Source organism: Zerene cesonia, chromosome 7, assembly GCF_012273895.1.
Source record: "Zerene cesonia ecotype Mississippi chromosome 7, Zerene_cesonia_1.1, whole genome shotgun sequence".
Classification (NCBI taxonomy): Eukaryota; Metazoa; Arthropoda; class Insecta; order Lepidoptera; family Pieridae; genus Zerene; species Zerene cesonia.
Window position 1 is genome coordinate 8,651,314 of NC_052108.1, and position 20,558 is coordinate 8,671,871.

The 20,558-nt window shown below is 31.6% G+C and overlaps 1 protein-coding gene across 1 annotated transcript in view; it reads right to left on the reverse strand.

Moving 5' to 3' along the window:
• Positions 1-20,558, reverse strand: part of LOC119828268 (protein embryonic gonad-like) — a 93,247-nt gene that overhangs the window by 54,314 nt on the left and 18,375 nt on the right. The gene's annotated exons all lie outside the window — the stretch shown is intronic.

Here is a 20,558-nt window from a genome sequence, read left to right on the forward strand (position 1 = left end):
AAAATTATTTTATAGTTTTTAGTTTGATGTGCTTGAAAAGCGTGTTTTTTAGTTTTTTAAAACTATATTTTATTTGTTATTAAATGTACTATATGTTTTTAAATAACATATTGATACATATTTGAAGACTTGTTTTATATTCTTATTCTTTATTCAAATTAGGAATTGTATTTATTCAATTTTCGAGAACACAAGCAAGACTAACTTTTCTTTAAGTTTTTCAAAGCCAAATCCAACAAAGTAAAAGTCATAAACATATGTTCAGAATTTTTAGAGGTGTTATCAGCTTGATTTTCTTTAATATCAAAAACTCCTTTAGTTTCCAAAAACCGAAACAAGCAAACAAATTACTGTAATCTCGACTAAATAAACACACTCCAAATTAATCGGTAATTGCTTTTTAAACAGCTACAGGTTATTATTTTGAAAACTTAATTTTCGTACTTGGGCTTGTCATCTCGGCCGTAAAAATAGTGGATCAATTAAGTGAATTTCATCTTAAACCCGTTAAAATTCCGACAAAATTATCGACTTTCCGCATATTGTTAAGTTTCGCGAGAAATCTTATTATTTATTGTAGAATTTTTAAATTAACTGCGTAATAATCGATCGCTATCTGTAATTGAACGGAATATAGACATTAATTTTTTGTAAAGGGAAACTGTTTGGTTGTAATGAACAATGTATACATGGATCGTAATATCAATGTATGAATATAGATTATAAATAATAAAAAAGTGACTTTTTCAGTTTTAGTATTGCAGCTATATCTATCTGTTTCTTCTTTACGCCATCATTCAAATCTCATACTCCTATTTGGGACATGGAATAGATCTTATACGGATAATCGTAAATTACCACACAATATAGACTATTATTTTCTTTAACTGCGGTATTGTAAAACGAATATTTCATAGCTTGTTTACGATTAATGCAGATTATTAAAAATGTTGCAATCGGCCATGAAAAGTCTAGTCAACATTTATTTAGGCAAAAACTTATATCAATTACGATATTCATTTTAAACAGCTTTTTGCCGCGATCAATTTTAAACAACTTTTTGTTGCGATCATAACAAAACTAATAAAATGGGCCCTATAACTAGAAGCAATTTGCGATGACATTTATCTTGAAACCTTACGAGTCATCAATCTTCTTGAATATCGATAACCTTACATTCTTTATGTATTTTTACCCAACTGCGATAGAAGGATAGTTATGTTGTTCGAGCACATGAAAGTCGAATCTCAGATCTAACGGATATGTAAACAAAATAGCATAAAAATCAACAGTCGTTTCTGAGGAGTTTGATGACATACACAGTGAAATATTAATTTTACATATTAGTTTAATCTTTTCAAGGAACTATCGTCTCAGATACAGGTTCGACCTAGTTTAGAAGATTCATTCATATTATTATAAATATTCAGTTTAAGAAATTGAGTGACATGCAAATTGTTAAATTACGTTAAATATGGATGAATAAAGAATTTATTGCTTATACTAATATAAAAAGAGGTAATACTTATGTTTTTAGTGCGTAATGTTCGGAAGTACTCATCCGATAATGATAATTATTTCGCTAACATGCTATTAATAAACTATTCAGTAGTGATATAAACTTTCGTATCATGGATCAGCTCGGAGCAAACGACTGGTGAATATTAAATATAGTTATTTGTACATGGATAGAGTTATCGGCGTTAATTATTTTGTGTGATTGATAAAACATTCGAAATAAAGCAATCGATTTCAACTGCTTAATTATCAATAAATGTGGGTAGAATTCAGTCATTACATCTATAGTAAAAAAGGGACTATCTTGCCATTTGTAATGATATAAGATAGCCGCAAAGGAATTTTGTTTATGACGAAATTAAGAAAAACTGTTGGCTAAAGCCTCATTACTATAGTTCAAAAGACTTCAAGTTTTTTTCTATATTGATAATATTAGAATACTATGAGTAAAAAGCTGTGGTGGCTCAGTGGTGAGAACCGCGGACTTCAAAATCGATAAGTCGGGGTTCGAGACCGGGCGACCGTGCAGGAAATAAATTGATTTTTTCAATTTATCTGCGCATTTAGATAACATTTGCCACCATTGTTTAAAAACGGTGAAGGAAAACATCGTGAGGAAACCGGCATGTCCAAGAATCAAAAGTTCGACGACATGTGACATCTGCCAACCCGCACTTGGCCGCACTGGTGGAACCCTCATAGAAGGCCTATGTTCCAGCAGTGGGAACATATATGCGCTGATGATGATGATGAATAAAAAATCAGTTTGATATCGGTAAATTAAAACATCTATAAATATCACCCTGACCCTTTATCTCATAATCCAGTTTATAAATGTATAAATTTAAAATCTTGCAATAACTGACAGTACAGAATTAAAGGAGAAAGCGTCGACAGCCGAACCACGCCCTTGCAAAGCCCATCTCAAAGTTATGCTAAACTTTAAGTTATAACTTCCACATTACTCACGCCACACATGAATTCGATTTTTATGTCATAGCGGGCAATTGAGCTGGTGGTTCGCCTGATGGTAAGGGATCACCACCTCCCATGAACATTCATAGAGGTAGTGCCTCTCCGAATGCGCTGCCCGCTTTTAAGAGGTAAGGGATATGGAAAGGACTGACGATAGGAAAGAAGGAATCAATCGATATGTAATAAGTTTTGCTTAGATACATTTGCTATCACGTATTATGTATTTAAACGCTTTATTTACAGTTTCGTACACGTTAAATTCGGAGTAGTTTCATACATGTTATCATACATATAAACCTTTCACTTGAATCAATCTAAATATGAAAAACAAAAACTTCATCAATGTCCGTTGTGTGGTTTTAAAGATCTAAGCATACATACGTATAGACGCGGGATGCGACTTTGCTTTATGCTATGTAGTGATTGAAATTCATATAAACATTACATTTTTTTTTCCTAAATTAACTAATTATTCAAATATTCAATAATAATGATTAAAAAACATCGCAACCACCTTCAAACTATCAGAAATAGACCAAATTTAAATGGGCGCACATGGCGGGTACCACGTCACAAATAAAATGAGATACATAAAAATCAGTTCACCAAGAAGTTATGAAGCAGCTCCTTTTTCCAACTCAGTAGAAAGCAATGTTCAATCGAAAGATTCTCATAACAAATCAAATCAAATCAAATTTATTAAATCAAATACTTAACCTAACCTTAAAGCTAAGTACATCGCTGTAGCAATTACAAATAGGTATCAAACAATTAAGGTTCAAGACCGATATCTTTGCTAGGTTACAGAGTAACCTGTATTAAAGATATCAGTACCTAATAACGTTATATATGTAAACATATGGCTCCTCGGACAAAACAATCTACCATTAGACAAAACAAAAGCATTACAGTATCTCAGCTACCACTAGTAAGTGCTACACATTTCACGGCCACGCTCCATGGTAAATCAAATTGTAACGCTCGAACCTCCATTCAAAACTATTATAATGTGTTAGAACAAAACAATGATGCCGGTTGATATTGAAAAACATTGGACCGTTCAAATCGTTGAGGTCAACGCCCAATGGACAAAATTATATGCACCAGTTTAGAAAAACATCTTCTTTCACAACTATCAAACCATGGCATTTTGGCCTTAAAGCTCCAAGAATTTGATGCCATAATCGCGTATCACGTATTTACCCGAATTCTTTGCATATGGAAATATAGATGAAGAATTTTGCCCTCGTAAAACTTGGATGACTTTACCGTGTTTATATTTTATACTGTGGTGGGTGGGTTTTTGAATATTCAACGAGTTTGCGTTGTAAATATTGTGTGTCGCGAGATGATTTATAGCATTTGTTTTTGTCACTTGCAATTCGTGAATAATTTATTGAGTTGCTTGGGAGAGATATTTCGAGGTTAGTAGGCCTGTACACACAAGGATAATAAGATATCTTGGATTTTTGTATGTGTGAATATGTAACGTTTTTTTGTTATCTCTTCTATGTAAACGCAAAGCACGCGTTTACAAGCGTGCTTTTTAATGTTTTCTTACCAAGGATAGCCGTCGGTTAATGGAAAAGTGATTAATTTATGTAATTTCACGCCACGTGAGGAAATGAGAAAATATGTCTTTTGAGGGTAGACAAAGATGCGTTGATCACGTAGTGAATCAAAAAATACTGAGATTCAATTTATAAATTTAAATTTGTATAAAGAATCTTTTAAATCATTTTATATTACCTATCCATAACCCTTGCACTTTACCAGCCAATAAAAATGTAAATGTTACATTTATAAATGTATCAAAGAAAATTAAAGCAATGCTGACCGAAGCAATATTAATTACAAATGACTTGTATATAAAAAGAAAAAAAAACATAGATATTTGAATAAAGAATAACGAAATACTAAATAACCTTTAACAAAGTTATAAAAACTTTTTGGACGAATTAGTGTGAAATGACCACAAAAAAAAACAAAAATGGCTCGTATTATATTATATGTCATTCATAGAGGATTCACATATCTATAAAATGATGTCACAATACTGGCTATTATATTAAGCCTATATATTGAGAATATATCGCAGTAATAAATATCAATGGCAGTATAGTAAAGGTTATGTGGTAGGAACTTGACGAATGACATTGTATTTTATAATATACAATGTATATCTACATACATACATATATATTTTAGATAAATGCATCGAACATATACCTATATGAATTGATTGCGGGTTACAACCCCCATCAGTAGCATTATGTAATCAATTAATACGAAGAAACGTAAGCCCAAATTATTTCAAAATTCAATCAACGCTAATTGCTCAAAAGTTGAACTCAAAATATTAGGGCATCACACTCTGAAGGAAAGTCATTAATCAAAAAATGCCTCTGGGCTTAAAAATATTGGGCCAAAACTTGTTTTGAGTGCAAAAATCTACAAGGGTATGAAAGCGGAGTGATGGTTTAAAATATATTACCTGATATAACAACCAAGACACTCAGATTTACTGTAAAAATCCACACTACTATTATAAATGTAAACGTTTGTTTGCTTGGATCTTTGTCCGTTAATCACGCTGAAATTAGTCAATGGATTTTGATGAAATTTGGAATGCAGACAGGGTGATAGGATAATTTTAATCCGGATTAAATACTCCCTTGGGATAAAACAGGAATCTTGATAAGCATAGTCGGGACGAGCGTCTAGTGTTTCTATATATATCATATACAATATACATTATTTCGTATTTGAATTAGTTATTGCAAACGTTTATGTCCATTAAAGGGGAAGCTTTCTGAGCTACTCCGTACAGCTTCGTCTGTTTTACGATCAAGTAAAGCTTATTCATATCAAATTAAATGCATCTCCAAATATAATTCGTCCCGATTATCAGTTTGACGTAAGGCAAAAAGACTTACTCTCTAAACTACTACTAAAAGTGTAAGTGTAGAATCACTTTCAATACATTAAAATTTAATAAGCCAACGCTTTCTGAACATATTGACCCTTAAGCATGTTTTAAAACGGGATCGTTTTTTTTAATTTGAAATTACATTAACTAATCAATAAATTAAGAGAAAAAAAACTGAATCAATTAAAATCACAGCTTAATTAGCCATTATGGCATTCGATGAACGATCTTAATTGGAAATAAGGAATTTGATATTTTAATAATCGTTATGCTAATGAAAACTATATCAATTTCTGTTATTATATTTCATATTTGTGAGTGGGTTCTATTCGGAATGAACGAACGCGGCATCGGCAACGAATGCGGCATCGTGTTTTTTTATGTACTAGCGGCCAACTGAGCTGTTGGTTCGCATGATGGTAAGTGATCGCCGCCCAGCAACATATGCAGGGGTAGGGTCACTGCAAATGCGTTGCCTGCTTTTAAGGGGTAATAGATAAGGAAAGGATTGATGACTGGATTAAAGGAATCGCAAGGACTGATGACTGGATTAAAGGAATGGAATGGCTGGCATAAGAAGGCTGGGGAAAAAGATACAAGCCTTGGCTCCCCCACTCACCGTACGTAACACAGAAGCATGCTACTATTTCACATCTATCTTCTGTGTGTACCTTACCCGGTGCGAGCTTGGCCGAGGCCCACTTCGTGCCGGAGCGTATTCGACTTCCACAAAATCAATTCATACTACGTTCGTTTGAGGTGTTACAACGCTAGTACTATATTTTTAAGGTTTCCAAATATAATTGTTTTTATACCGACAGTGCTATAAAAATTAATTATTTGATAATGAATTTTTTATACCGATTGACTAACCGTTGGTCACATTCCCCATTTCTTTTTACCTTGTGTCCCGTCGAGCAGCTGGCCACGGATCTTAAGATTATTCCGAAACCAGGTCATACATCCCTCACATATTTTTATTACAATAGTTTTAAGTCGATTTCCTACGATCGACTAACTGCGCGATTTTAAAATGGCAAAAGGTGAAATCTAAATATCAATCCAATAAAATATAAAAACCTATAAATATTCTAAGGAGATCATAATGGCCAATATGATCTAGAACTGAAATAGATCAACAACCGATTTAGCATTTAAAAATCAATTATTAATATGGTAATAGGTTTTGTTATAATTGAAACTGGTTTGAGATTATCGTATATTATAAAATTGTTGCTTCCTTGTTAAAGCAATTGAATACATATGATAACGTGAAATGTATGTTTCTTATCCTACTAATATTATAAACGCGAAAGTTTGTAAATAAAGATAAGTGTATGTTTGTTACACTTTCACGCAAGAACTAGTAAACCGATTGCAATGAAATTCGGTACGTAGATAGCTGGACAACTGGAATAACATATAGACAACTTTTAATCCCGATATTCCTACGGGATCATTCGCTTACAAAAATCAATGAAATAATTGGAAGATTAACTACAAAGTTATTTTTATATGAATGAAATAATCTGTTCATCCAGTCAAAAGCTGAGAGGTAACAAACGCCATAATGGAGTCGGATTTAGAAGCACCTTCCTTTTTGAAGTCGGATCATTAAGGTCGATGCTAAAATCAGAGTTTTCGTTAAAAGGGTCAGAAAAAGTTTTAGTTCTCTTATTAATATTTAAATATAATGCTTTGTATTATTTAGTATTTATTTGAATCTTATACCTTTAAACGAGCAATTCTTGTATATATATATATGTATATATATATAAATATAATTGGAATCTCGGAATCGGCTCCAACGATTTTCATGAAATTTAGTATACAGAGGGTTTCGGGGGCGATAAATCGATCTAGCTAGAAATTTTTTTTAGAAAATGTCTTATTCGTATTTTATTCGTGTTTTTTTTTCTTACATCTATTGGTGAATAATAATACTATTTTGCTTCGTAGATAGCTGGACAACTGAAATAATGTCATATTCGTGTTTTATTCGTGTTTTTTTTTCCTGACATCTATTGGTGAATAATAATACTATTTTGCTTCGTAGATAGCTGGACAACTGAAATAACACATAGGCACTTTTTATACCGATATTCCTACGGAATACGGTTACGCAGCACGCTTACGCGGTTTCAACCGCGGGTCACAGCTAGTGTATATCTACCACCATCAAAACAAATAGACATTATAGTTGTTTTTTGTGTTTCCAATAATGTCAGTGTATATGTCAACATAACCTCTCTTTATTGTATTCTAATTAATTGACAAATTATTCATTTATTTTACATAACTGCAATGTATTCTTTAACACATTCGCAAGTTATTTACAAAACTGTCGAGTCATTTTCCAATTATATTTAATTATTGGAGCTGTCAATTAATGGTTAAATCAAACTGAACATTAGACGCAAATTCTTGCTTGAGGGCCTAAGTGACCTTTGAAAGTGATGTCTCTATTTTTTTATTATTTTTTATTGTTCAAAGTGTTGTCACTTTGTCAGACGTTCTTTGTTAAAAAGTGGTGAAATATTTGATTGAATTTCTGTATAAATATATTTTATTGGAAAAAAAAAACGTATTACATTTAAAAGCTATTTAGTTGTTTTAAACATTTTAAAATAATTTAATCTCGATATTATAATTTAAAAATTTCCCGTGTTATAATAAAACTGCGTGATTTCTAATTTTAATGGTTTCTTCCATCTTCTTTTTATAGTCTAAAAACCATAGAGAGATCGTAATATTTATCTTTTTCTATGGTTTACATACACTGAACGCCTATTCCGCCAAAATGGACTCTATACGAAGCACATAAGTTCCAAATTCGTCTAACCTTGACACAAGGTACTTGTTCCACAGAACACGTCGGCGAAATAGTTCAATAATATTGTCGTGTTTTACCTTTACACTACACTAGTAGCTTGCGCAAACCGGCGGTTGTCTATGATTATTTTTTTTTTTATTATTTTTATGAGTCAAATGTAAATAATGATTCCTTTTTTTAATTACTTTTATGAGTTCGTAAATAAAAGAGATCTTATAAATAAATAAATTTATAAACTTTATTGTTTATTTTTTTAAATTTATCGTATACAATTTACGAAAGGCAATGTTTCACTTGGTACGAAATAGGTCCATATACATTAAATTAAATTAGCTTTAAATTCAGTGTTTAAACAGTTGGTAAATGCTCATTGCTCATACTAATTCTACATTAATGATTATTATTAGATGACCGTCTCCTTGGTACACTGGTTAGCGCGTGAGCTTAGAACCGAGGGGTTCTGGGTTCGATTTCCGGTGGGAACGCAAAAAAAAAAAAAAGGCTGATCACCTACTTGTCCATAAAGAAAATCGATCATTGAAACAGATGTACATCATCTGCCCCATGCCCCACTAACGGGACTTAACTTTTTTTATTAGATGTAAAGATAACTAATGATGTGTTTCAATCTTCCAATGCGTATTATATTTCACTAGTAGAGTGAGTGTAGAGTTAAGACAATTATTAATTATACAATACTTTGAAATATTATGATTATCTTAATTCAGAACTATTCAAACTAATTAGAAATATTCCAATACAAACCCAAAACAAACGTAGCGTTTCTTAAGCGTTTTCCAGGCGTTCAACCGCCGGCTTACACAGTACAAAGCTGACACCGACACCGAGGCTGTGTGAAAAGTCAATAACCTTTTACCAAATGTAAGAGAGCAAATTTGCTGATACGCAATTTGTACTCAAATAAGTTTAGTTGGAGTTTCTCTTTGCAAACAGTTGATTTACATTCGTGTTTCTGATAAATAGGTCTTTTAAAGGTCTAATAGGTTTGTTTGTACTCGGATCTCTTTCTATTATTTCAAGATCTTTGGGCGTTTGATCTTATATGAATTCTTATTATCTAATTCTTTTATGCAATCTTATATCTTAAGTATACTAGCTGCACCCGGCAAACGCTGTTCTGCCTTACTCTTATCGTTTAGTGGTATGAAAAATAGATGTTCGATTCTCAGACCTACCCAATATGCTTACCAAATTTCAGAGGAATCGGTCAAGCCGTTTCGGAGGAGTATAGAGACTAACATTGTGATACGAGAATTTTATATATATAGATAAAGAATTACACTCAACATTCATTAATCGGTGTATTTTAAATGAACAATCATCAAAATTGGTTCACTCAGCCAAAAGTTAACAAACCCAAAAATTCCATCGAATTGAGAACCTCCTTTTGAAATCGGTTAAAAAGCAAATATTTTATAACAACTATAATGCTCTTATAAATCTAACACCAGACGAAATCTATCCCATAGTGATACTGACTAAATTTTGGGACGCACAGGCATATGTGCTTTATAAACTTTTGTCGTCAAATACCTACGCTAGAAAATACTTACAGCCTCACTTAATATTTCAAAAGTCATGAACAAACAACTATTCCAAACTATGCAGATCAATATTTCTATAATAAAGCAAATAACCTCTATCATTTAATTAAGCTTATGCTTAATCATAAATATTTCCATTCCAATTGAATTCCGAACGATTCCAACAATAATACTTAATAAACGATTCCAATACATGGAATTCTTTTTAGAATGAATCCCAGCATGATACAGATCAGAGCTGCAATTAGAATCGGAAATCGCAACATCATCACTTAAAATGATCCGCAAAATACGCAATCACAATGAATCGAATAAAAACATCGATTCATCGTATCGATATAATTTCGGCCACCTGCATTTTGCAAGTAACGGACCTATATCTCGTTACATCGGCACTTCGGACTTTTGAATCGGTTTGAAAATCGATTTTTAAAGGGATGAAAAAAGGTGTTGTCAATTATTCAATTACAAATATTGACCATTCGTATTTTCCTGTGTTTGATTTTACGCGAGTATTATACATTTAGAAATTAAAAACTTTTTAACGGCCCAGTGGCCCAGTCTCCCCGTGACCATGCTCGCTGTAAAGTGTTCGAAACGACGGGTTAATAATATAATGAATAAATCGCGTTTAAAATCCGGTAAAAAGTTTTTAATTTCTAAATTGTCCATTCGCTCAATAATATTTCATATAATACAACGTTTTTGAAAATCTATAGGAAGATGCATATTTTATTGAAAAAAAACACAGTTCGCAATAAGTAGCACTTTCATAACATCACACAATTAAATCGATAAAATAATCGATTTTATCATCGCAAAGGCAGTGTTTAATGATTTGTACCGTTATCGATTTTTGTTTCATCGATTAATTTTTCGAATCATATGTCTTCCATGCCTACAGGCGTCGATATATCATCGAAAATTTATATGCAAGTGTAATAGAATTCTGATATTCGAATTTATTAAACATTGTTTGATTAAATATTACAATAGAATAGTTTTAAAATGAATAATTGAAACATAACGATTATTTTTGATGTTTTAATTTAGTGCTATTAATTGAGTGTTTGTTGTTTTTGTTTTTTCATATTAGAAATAAAGTAAAATCTTGTGATTATATCTTAAAGTTTCATGTTGTGTAGGTATATATTAATGAGTAAGTGATGGGGCTGGATGACCTATATAGCTCTGTCTTTATCCCACACTGGATTAAGCACTGTTTTAAGACGTCACAGTAACCTCCTAATCACGACTCGTAAAGAAGATCGATCTTCGAATAATCGTATCTACACCATTACCGAAAATAAAACATTGGAGTACACTTATCTCAAAAACAATGCCAAAATAAACCAGGCTAAAACCCATCAATAATGCGAGATTACACACAAATTCGGCCCTTCAGAGGTCATTTCTCCGAGGTACAATTATTGCTCATTTATCAAACTTCCAACATTTTTCGCCCGTTCGCTGATTAAATTAACGGGTTAAAATAAGTGCTTCTTTATCGTCATATATTATTGTACTTTTTGACACTTGATATATTAAAATTATTTAAATCATAATAAGCTTTTATTATCAACGAAAGTTCTGGATAATTTCAACTATGAGCAAACTAAGCTTGGCCGTTTATCCAATACTACAAATCCTCAAACACTCGTCACAATTTCGCAATAAACCATCGCAAGTTGTAAATAAATTGTAGCTGTGACGGTAAACATTCAATAATTTTATGCCACAAGCAATTAAGTAGGATAAACAAACCAACTGGCGCATCTTCATTGCTCAACCCCAAAGGTCGCTGGAAAGCTGTCTCATTAACATATGACAGATATTTACAGCTAAATTCATACTCTACAAAAGCGTACGCTACCAGTATTAACGCTCAACATATAAGATCATATCGGTAAAATGCAAAAATAATGGACGTATAACTGAATTGCGATGGGCGTGAGAAACGTATATGGCTTCAATATGAAAATTATTGGAAAAGCGGTCGTAACTTCCACAAAGTTATAATATTACTGTTCAAACGCATGACGATCTCTTGCGTTATGGATACACCTGTATGTCAAACGATGGTCACATTTGTATTAATGCTTGTGTAGTTCGAATTTGCAATAGAAATATAACATTAATTTCGAGTGAATAATTTTTTCAAAATCAGACGTATGCCCTTACGACCGCAATACTTTTAAGCTATCAGACATTTTAAACAATTATAATTAATATTAATAATCATTAAACAATTCTACAGTATTACAAAACGCATACTGTATTAAAAGCAAATATAATTCACACAATCAAGTTGCACACACCAATTTGCATGATAAAACCATAAACGCAACCGTGTGTCGCCAGCATAACTTCCAATATGATGCGCTCAACCGTATGACGGTTTTGTTAGCGCATTAAATTTCTTGTCTATAACACGTTTAATTTATGGGCTGGTTCGAATTCAATAATCCAAATGCGATGTTTACTGTTCATACTTTCAATTCGCATGCGAATGGTTATGGCATACGTGCATGATAACCACCCACGGTAATGAGTGGCGTAAGTGACAAGATTTCTTAGCGTAAACTCTAATTTATAGCTGGATAGGGGTGTATTAAGAATAAGTGATATGAAATAGCTGTTATAGTGTGGACATTTTTATGAGTGACTTCAATCTATCGCTTGTACCAATCCCTCTTTTTATTTTTGTTTAATACATTCAGATCTCCAATATTTCAAAATTATTTCAATTATTATTAGTTCATCAGTCGTATTTAATTTCATTTATATGGCATGTTTTGGTCTAAAAATTGAATCTAGAATAACTCTAATTGAAAAATAAATGTGTTGACTTACTAACACTTCTCTAAAAAACCTTCCGGACAGAATCATAACTTCTATAATGTATTAATAAAGGTTATAGATTAATTTAAAAACTGCACAAAACGCTTATAAAAGAAGTCTGTTAGATATTTTTCATATTTGAGTTTAACACTTCAAATAATTATACACAATAAGTTTCTTCCTTAAGCTAAACAACGTCTCACACCTTCTCACAACTAGCGTCAATTCTGGGTGACTAAACAAGCTAATATTGTTTTAGCATTTTGCATAATATCTGAGTAAAGGCTAAACGATATGTTTTTAAATCGTATCGGATGCGGGTCGTTGAATATAAAGTGTCGTTTAAACAATATTCGCTTGAAAATTTAAAGAGAACATAGAATATTTAACTTGCGAATTAACTGTATGTTGGGTTAACAATTGACATTTAAATAAATATTATTGCAATGTGTGCTAGTATCTATCTATAGTAACTAGACGCTCATCCTGGCTCCGCCCGGATATCAAGGTTCCTATTTTATCCTAAGGAAGCATTTAATCGGGATAAAAAGTATCCTATCACCCAAGTCAGCGTGAACCCTGTTTATATAACAAATTTGATTTGTGATTGACGGACAAATAGATATTCAAACAAACAAATCATTTTTATAATATTAGAGTGATTTAGGTGAAAAACTATTTACAACGTAACAATCAACAATCGAGGTTCTCACCACTGAGCCACCACTGCTTTTTATCATTATTCTAATTTACCGCCAAAATCGCGATTTAAAAATAGATTCAATACCTTCACTTACTTTTTTCCAAGCGAAAGTAAGATAAGTCATCAAACTAACATTTAACTTAGCTTCTGTGTGCTTTGATAGTGAAAGTGCTGACTCAATGTTGTCATAAGATCGCTGAGTTCGTTGAACCTGATTAGTGATGAATAGGCGATTTTTAATGTAATCAAATGAATGGTTTGAATAAATTTGAAAATTATGGACATATTATTTGGGAATTAGTTTTTTGTGTTACATTTTTTTTGCTCTTTATCTTTACATACACATACAAAAAAATATGTATTGTTTCTTACTTATATTGCACAGATAAACAAAAGTGTTCACTGTACAAATTAGCGGCCTTACACTTTGAAGCGATCTTCCAGACAACCTTGGGAAGAAAGAAAATGAAAAGATTGAAAATGTAGATTTTGCATTGCAAGAAATGAACAAAATTTAGGATTATAGCACAATTTTTTATACAAATATTATCTGTTCACAAAAATAAATTCATACAAATCCGAAGGTAGTACGGTTGCCGGGTCTAATTATATTAATTTTTTATTTTATTCAGCTTTATAAACTTCAAGACTTGTTTCTTCTCAAAACATAAGCATCCTAATAATATTCTATCTAACTAACATTGGTTTCCACGAAACTAAATAGAAACAATCGTCCATTGAAGCGAAACGGTCAAACAGTGTTTTAATAGTTATTTTACTGTCTCCAATATTGTATGACCCATCATGCACTCACTAAATTCGTTTATTCGTAAACAGTTCGAATTCTGATTATAACTTGCCAATCATCCATATAAATTTGTTTCACTGTTATCGCCTGTTACACCGGTACGTAACGCGGTGATTTGGCGGATTTTTCTTGTCGTTTGACTGTTTTACTAAAGTATGATTACGGTGTAATAAGAGCGTTATATTATCTAGTTATCTATTTTTTTTTTGTGTTATTTAACGTAAATAGCAGTTTAGTCGATACTTTTTTAGTTATTCAGTGGTATTTCAAAGATGAATTTCATATTGATATAGATCTAAACAGAAAGGTTAATAGATGATTAAAATACGACAAATAAATGTTATATCACAGGATGTAGGATATAAGTTAGTCGACATAATAAGGTGGCTTCATTCCAGAGCTATATGCAGAGTAAATAATTGTTTGTGTCACATTTAATGTGCGGCCATTGGTATGTCTAATTGACGGAAAAAATATTAATGACATCGTAATTTCTGAGAATTATGTGTTATATTTGCCCATGTATATTGTTATTTATTTATTAAGATATAGGGTTTTAAATCGCGTCTTTTTATCTTTACATTTTAATATAATTTTGGATGTATAAAAATATTGTCTTTTAGTTGTATAACATTCAAATGTTTAAAGCAGATTAAACCGTAGATGAAATTCGATTACTGAGGCAGGATTACGGTTGGCCGAGAGGTCAGGCGTTGCCACGGTTCAACGAATGACGCGGGTTCGAATCCCACCTCGTGATCAAATACTTATTAATATACTTATCATTTCAATACTTATCATCACAAATTTTCGTATATAAGAATATTTTATACACATCTATTTTATTTTCTTGAAGCGTGATATTGTATCTATATTTAATATAGAAGAATACATATTTCTTATATCCGTTAGATTTTATGATACTGCACACATAGAAAATGCAATTACACGTACTTTCTAACCTCAAAGGCTAATATCCTAAACATATTACTGAACCGCAAAGCCGATAAAAACCAAACGGATGCTAAGACGGCTTGTCCCAAATTTAATCAGAGCTTCCCAAAGCGCGTCCAATCGTATCATTTATCAAATTTATATACCACACACGATACCATCAATACGCATATACCTTATTACCTATACGATAAGAACCAATTTCGAAATTCAAAATATTTTGGCTCAATTTCTGCCGAGTCATCGTTACAGCATAATACGCCTTATGCTAATGTAACACGGTGGATTTTCATGTGTGATTTCGGTACGAATTGTTTACCCTGGTGTCATTTAAGGACAGATGCTGCGTAAATACGTATTAATGATCCTTTTGAAGTGAGAATTTGCGGTAGAAATTGTTAGGAAAATCTTGGACTATCATTAATCACGCTTTCTTAGTTATAAGGAGACGAATGAAAAAATATTGCACACCTTTTAATGCAAAGTAAATATCGCAGGTGGTAATTACTCTACCTTTAAGAAGAGTACCTTTTATAATATTTGTAAGACTTAAGAGCAGACAAATGACAAAGTGTCTGACAATCAAATGGGGATTATAAAAAATAGCATGGATATATTCTTTCATTTTCTTTATATCCATGAAATTTAATAATTAAAAACTATTTCCAGTTTCATGATTTCCCTCCTTTACCGGTTTTTTGTTTTATCGCTTTTCGTAAATTTACGTAAAGTCTCTATCTCCCTTCTTATTTCAAAATATTGTTATAATAAACGGTTTGACGTATTAAAACGATCTATTTAATTTAAAGCCTATTATTATGAAATGGGAAATAACATTGCTTTTACATGAGACTTAATTGAAACACGTATATCACGTGTCTAAATCTACTAAACATAGTTTCAAAAAACTACAAAATACTAAATTATCTCACTTGCACTTAGTAAGTATAATTAAGGAATTTACTTATCCTGGCAATCCTTATCAGGATAATAAGACAAATTCATTAATTTATTGTATTATCGTTTCTTTTTAAGTGTACAATGTTTGAATTACATCTGCCTCTTTAAACGGTCCAAAATCTAGTAACTCATTTAGAGTTAGTACATTTAAACAAATATACATTATTTTTTAATTCGTGTCATTAAACTAATGAAGGGTAATACTAAACTAGAACATATCAAACAATTAACATATTTCGTAGCCAACATTAGCTTAAAATGTCGATAAATTCAGGTACTTTAAACAATAATATATATTCACTTCCGATAAGTATTGGGACACATTCTAAATAGCTCTAAGGTAATTAATGAAGCTTGTACGATCGTGTTCTGTTTTAATCAGTATTTGTTTATGGTTGCAGCTTTTTCGTGTGAGAATGTAGAAAGAATACTGTATTATATGTTTTTTGATGCACATATTGTTAGAAATGATAGAAATTTAGTTTCAATGGATTGATTTATTCCAAAGGCATATCGGAATATTATGCACTAGCTGCACCCCGTGGTATCACTCGCGTAAGTCCGGATCTCGTAGGAATATCGGGACAAAAAGTTGCCTATACGTTATCCAGTTATCCAGCTGTCTAGGTACCGAATTTCATTGCAATCGGTTCAGTAGTTTTTGTGTGAAAGAGCAACAAATATATCTAGTTCAGTATGGAGGTTCTAAGAGGCAAGTTACCATACTGTATACAAATGCGTTTTTATATATATTTTTTATTTGAATCGTTCGGTAATGAAATATGACTGAATAAATTCACTCAGATCATTCCCCAGTTCATTCAAAGATAACACAGAGTAATCTGAATAATAAAACATTTCCACAGTATGAGGCAAAGTGTCACGAATTTTATCCGATATAATGAATTAAGTGACAAAATGATTTAGCTCGGTTTAGGATCGTTAAATTAATTGGTCAGAATAAAAGAAATCGCTTCGGCTGCCGAATTGCTTGTTAGCCGGCAATAAAATGGATTTGTGTAAGAGTGATAAACGCTAATTAATTCCTCTTACAGATAGTATTTTACGGTATTGACGTTTTTATTGTCTGCCTTTTAACATTTTATTACGAATTTTCGTGTGTGTGCATCAAAAATAAATGGGTTAACATCTCAATTATTTAAAATTAAATAACATTGTTCTTCCTTGACTTCTAGCCTTAAGATTAATTTCGTTGTTTTATTTGGCCATCCACTTATACATACATCCATTATATATACATGAACGAAACAGTGCTATTTGAGGACATTATATATATAATAATTTTCTACAAAAACACAAGTCACAGGATACTCTTAAGGGGATAAATGGCACTCCGGATCATAAAATGGGACCAATCTATATCAATCTTATCATGAAACTAATCAACATACAAAACCATGTAGTTGTGCAGTCAAAAATTAAAAAAAACATATTCAAATTAAAACTTATTTTGTTTGAACGTCGGTTAAAACAGATAACCATTTTAAATATTGCACAACTATAACGAAGTATTTGTAAACATTCGAGACTAAATATAATTGAATTCAATCTCTTGATACACTAATGTACTGCAAGTAAAGCAATTGTAACATAAAGGAAACAAACAAACAATATAATAGCAAATACAATGAACGGACAAAGAGTGTCGTTAAACAGATGCTTCGATAAAAAGCGTTAAGTGTAACAAAACGGATCGAAAAAATGCATGAATATTTGATACTAAACCAGAATCATTAGTCAAACTTTTTATTTACACCGAAACGTAAAACGATAATGCGCTCATAGGGTTTGTAGATGAAGGAATTTAAACTTTACAGCCTGGTGATACGGCGTTTGGAATTGGGTCAGATGAAATCGGCACAGCTTTGTCACACAATGATTTTATACAAACAATTGTGCTTCCTATCTCGTGATAGTAGCATCATTAATCAAAGAACACATGCGGATCTTTTATCATTGCTCAAGGAAGGTTTTGATTGTACACTTCTTCACTGACGATAGCATCTGTTCAGGGTAATATAGCATTTACCACTTTCGTTTTAATGATCATTGTTGTGTCACTAGTAAAAGATCATTTATTATCGGCCATGATCCCATATTTACCCTTGGATTTTCACCTTCTTATGTGGGAATATTCAATTTGTTTGCGTCAACTGTTTTTGTTCAATTGACGCGTAAATTCGGTTGGTAATTAATGATGTTTCGTAAGAATTAGATTTAATGTTATTTTGTTAAATCTATTTGAAGCAAAATATCTGGTTATAGATGGTTTCAAACCACATTTTTTATGTGTATATCTTGTCGTATAGATTCAGATTGTTTGATATTATTACATGTTGTAACAGACTAAAAGCTTATAATAATAATTTAAATTAATATCAATAAAGTTTCAAATTCGATATCATTCTTTTACTTACGGAAAAGACAATGAAAAACGACACCAACATTATTTTCATATTTCAACTATCCCACATTTTTCAATAATCAGTGGGTTTAAGAGAAATGCTACTGCAAGTGATAATGCGTCGAAAAACCAATGATCTATATCAGATTGGAATCGGTCACGACGAATTCAGTGGTGGATAAATGACTTTATCGATGAATTGTATAGGAGAATAAGCTATCATTGTATTATTCATGAATGTTTTATGACTTGGGAACTTGCATGCAGTTTAGGTAGAATATGATTTTATTGTTTAGGTGGTAGTTTTTTAAATTGATACTCTTGGGTTATTGTGTTAATAAGGATAAAAAATCGAGTAGAATTTAGAAGCTACGCTTTTTAGAGTTCGATTGTAATTCTTATATGTATATTTGTATATGCATGTGTTGATCGTGTTACATTGTATTTGATAGTTTTTAAAGATAAATTGATACCGCCTTTCCAATGTTGAATATATATTTTAATATTGCTTGCACTTTTTTATTTGAGCAATGTTTTGGAGGGAAACAAATTCAACAAATACATTTTTTGGGTGTTTGATTGTTCTTGAATAATCGTTAGTAAAATCAAGTAAGTTTTCTCACATTATATAATCTTAGTACTGTACATTTACATATATTTCAGCAAACTATGTTCCCACTGCTGGGACACAGGTCTCCTATGAGGGTTCAGGCCATAATCCACCACGCTGGCCAAGTGCGGGTTGGCAGATGTCATATGTCGTAGAACTTTTGATTCTTGGACATGCCGGTTTCCTCACGATGTTTTCATTCAACGTTTTAAGCAGTGGTGATGTTATCTACATGCGCAGATAAATTGAAAAATCAATTTATTTCCTGCACGCTCACCCGGTCTCGAACCCCGACTTATCAATTTTAAAGTCCGAGGTTCTCACCACTGAGACTGCCCTTATTTGCCTATAATTAATCAATCCAATATATCAAATGCAATTTATTATATCATGCTGATTGGACATATTGCAACTAGGAAATTATTCAATAACTTTTTATATATTAATGTTTCCCCATATACAGTGTTGTTGCATACTAAAGGAAGTTACCATATCGATAGATTAATATGTTGACTATCATTTATTACGGTTAATATAATTGTGGAAAGTATAGCATTTAATTTCCGTTGTGACATTTTTTAAGATTATCTATTTATACTTTTTGAGGCGTTTTAGGAATGTTAGTAAAAAGCTGGTATTCTTCTTTCGTTATGGGTTAAAGCGATTTACGTAATCGAGAAATGATGTTGATGAAAATATGTTGTCGCTTAAGAACTACAGGACAGTTTTTTGGTATCATTGTTATACATTTTATGTAGAACTAAAATGCAAAATTGAATTTATTTCAAAATAGCAACTAAAGAGTGTCTTGCCGACTGTTCTCTGTAGAAACTGCCTTCCGAACGTGAAGTGAACTATCCGAAAAGTGCTTCTAAAAGAAGTGTAATTGAATAAATAAATGTTTGAGTTTCATATTATTAAAACAAACGTTCAGTGTACGTAGTCAATAATAATCTAAATATGTAATTAAAAGTCCCTATTAAAATTGGCTACTACTTAATACATAAGAAGCGCGTGTTAATGTATTAAAATTTAAATAATTTGTTATTAATTTATTTTAATAACAGCAACTACCTTATAAAAACAGCGGAATAATTACCTGTGTGTTTGATTTTAAATCTCAAATAATCAATCCTTGGCGTCCTGTGATTAAAACTGTCATAAAAAATGCGCTTTAAAAATAAAACATCTGAATTTATCACAAATTAATTCGATAATAAAAAGTAAATTTAAATTAAGATAATGTTATGAAGACCGCTTTAAATTCATTTTAAAAACTTTATAACTCCGAACTATTATTATATATGAATATAACTTGAACGGATTTTGCGACTACACAATCTAGTTCTAAACAAAAACTATATTTTCTTGTGTTTGGTTTCACGCGAGTATTATACATTTAGAAATTAAAAACTTTTCAACGGATTTTAAACGCGA